This window comes from Lynx canadensis, chromosome C1, assembly GCF_007474595.2.
Source record: "Lynx canadensis isolate LIC74 chromosome C1, mLynCan4.pri.v2, whole genome shotgun sequence".
In the NCBI taxonomy this organism is placed as follows: Eukaryota; Metazoa; Chordata; class Mammalia; order Carnivora; family Felidae; genus Lynx; species Lynx canadensis.
The window spans coordinates 163,140,022-163,142,782 of NC_044310.1; the positions used below are offsets into that span (position 1 = coordinate 163,140,022).

The 2,761-nt window shown below is 43.7% G+C and overlaps 1 non-coding gene across 1 annotated transcript; it reads left to right on the forward strand.

The window, feature by feature from the left end:
• Positions 1–1,602: 1,602 nt before the first annotated feature.
• On the forward strand, positions 1,603–1,761 carry LOC115522689. Its single transcript, XR_003971571.1, has one exon. It is a non-coding gene; the product is annotated as a U1 spliceosomal RNA (small nuclear RNA).
• The last annotated feature ends 1,000 nt before the right edge of the window (positions 1,762–2,761 follow it).

Below are 2,761 nucleotides of genomic sequence, written 5' to 3' on the forward strand. Positions count from 1 at the left end.
GATTAGAATGTTTTCAGGAAGCTTTAACGCCTTCCTATCTCGTGAATGGTTTCCTTAGGCAAATACTGATTTCAAAACATGTGCTTCCCGAAGAGCACACTTATCGTGATGAGCACTGAGCAACGCGTAGAATGGTTGAATCGCTCTGTTGTACACCTGAAACTAATATAACCCTGTCTCTTAATTATACTGGAATTAAAATGTGAAAATGTTTGCGCCTACACAGTTAAGGGGCACTCGCGTTAAATGGGTACTGAAACTCGAGTTTCTGCCGTTTGTTCAACCGCCGTCTCTTCCCCCCCCTGCACCCCACCCATGCTCAAAAGAAGAGAGAAACAAGATCGCGTTGACGCAAAAAGAAAACAAAAACCAAACTCCCCAGATGATTTGGGTCACCTACTCTTGCAAAGACTTGTGGGCGCCCGCTCTCAAATCTGGAACCACTACGAACTAAAGGGAAGTTTGGCACCCCTCTCCCTCTCCCATCGACTGTTTGCATAGTTGGAAATAACTTCAAATCGGTTAGACACTTGCAGTAAAATCGCCCTTTGCTTTTCAAAGCCTACAAATCGTAGGGAGGGCTCTTTGCTGTTGTAATGATAACATTGCAAAATTTGAATGAAGAATGATAGCGACAACCGTAGCAATAATGATAGCTAATCTACAATGATCACGTGCTGTGTGCTAGTTACTGTTCTGGGGGCTTTTGTGTTTTTACTCACTGAATACAAGTAACTGTGAAGTAGGGAGTACAGTTACCCCATTTATGGAGGAGGACACTGACGTACGTGGGGGGGGGGGTTGGTAATTGTCTAAGATCACAGAGCTAGTAAGCGACAGAGCTGTGTTATGGACCCAGGCAGTCTGGCTCCAGACCTTGCATTCTTAAATAAACAACTATATATACCCTTTTGGTGAAATGATTCAAGTACCTTGTTTTGCTTATGTTTTCCTAATCCGGTAGCTGACAACGCGAAACATCTACATGCATGGTTGTCTCTTTTGGGCTTGGTCTTTCTGGCTGAAAAATTTCCCTTTTGTATACGCGCACCCGGTAAGAAAGCAAAACCGTGCGAAGGATCCAGTGTGAAGGATGTCTCAGCCCAGTTGCAATCCCTTCCCTCTCCCTGGCCAGAGGCAAACCTTGTCCCCAGTTGCTTGTGCCTCCTCCCGGGGATATGCTGTGCACATAGAAGCTTATATTTCAAATCCCTTTAAAAAAGGGGTTGAAGTTCCTGAACAGACAGTTTTAAACAACAGCCGGCTCACATCACAAGATGTGACACAAACGTGTCCTGGAAAACCAAGAGCCCCAGACACTTCGACAGTCATATTCATTTGGGCATATTGGCCGGGACACTCAAGTTTATGCTGTCCCCCGCTCATGGGAAGCACGGCTAAGAAGGTTATAAATGTGACATGTTTAGTCCACCGGGACCCAGGTAGACACCGTGCTCAGAACCCTTGGCCATTTACTTCTTACAGCACCACCGACTAGTGCCGGCAGGACCCGCTTCAAAGACAGTCTGTCCCAGAAGAAACACACACATTTTTTTTTTTTCCAGTGGGGGCACCAAATTCTAGCTGAGATGAGGACATGGCATATTTCCCCGGCAGGGGAGATACCGTCATCACGAAGGTGGTGTTCCCAGGGCGAGGCTTACCCACGGCACGACGGGTAAGCTGCTGACCTCTGCAGTTTACCCAGCGGTGGGAAACTCGACTGCATCGTTTGTGGTGGGGGACCGTGTTCACACTTCAAAAAGATGGTGTATCTACGTGTCCAAATCAAGGTAGAACTATGAGAGTTTGACAAACAATGCTTGCTGTTTTAAAAAAGTACATTTTCACTGATCTAGCCAGCCCACTTCTAGAAATGTATCCGCAGGCTTAGGCTACATAGTTGCTCCTGACAGCCAGCTGGGGACAAACCAAAATAACCAGCCGGCCACGACACTCCACTCGGTGAAATAAATTGCGTTAACTGAATAGAGAGTCAGCTCGCCACTAAGAAAATGAAAAGTATATTAAGGGACATAAAAAGTTGCTTCTAATACACAGCTAAGTACAAAGAACAATATGTAGGGAAGGTTGTATACAGAGCAACGTTATTCATTGGAAATGGGGAGTGTAATAAGACAGACCATGGGCGAGGGCTAGTGGAATGATTTACAAAAATATTAACCTTTTCTAGGCGGTAATAGGAAATTTAATGGAGGCTTTTCAGTGCTTATGTAAAATCTAAGAAACTTAACAGGGAATGCTTTTTAGCTGTATTGAAAATAAAACAAAAAGATTTTTTAAAAACTTAAGAATAATTAACTCTTGAATAATTAACCGGTTATAGAGTATTTACCAACCAGTCATTGAAACAGTTTTTTCTTGGTTATAATCTAACATTTTTTCGAACATCTGCTAGCTTGTCTGTCTCCTACCTTTGAAATTGAACGCCTTCATGATCCACTGATTAAAATAACATGTGACCCCTTCACAATGTCTTCGGACTCTTATCTGGCAGGCAATTATTGTTTTTAATTTAGATGTGTTGCCTGAGCTATGTTGAACAGTCCCCAGACTCTTCCAGTTTAGATCTGATGATAATAGTCATAGCCAACATTCCCTGGACTTTCACCTGTATCTTGAACTGGGAGAAGTGCTTTACAAGTGGGATCTCGCTGAATCTCTAAGGGGCATGGACTATTACTATCTCCTCTTTACAGATGTGGAAACTGAGGCTCCAAGAGGTTAAGTAACATGCCCA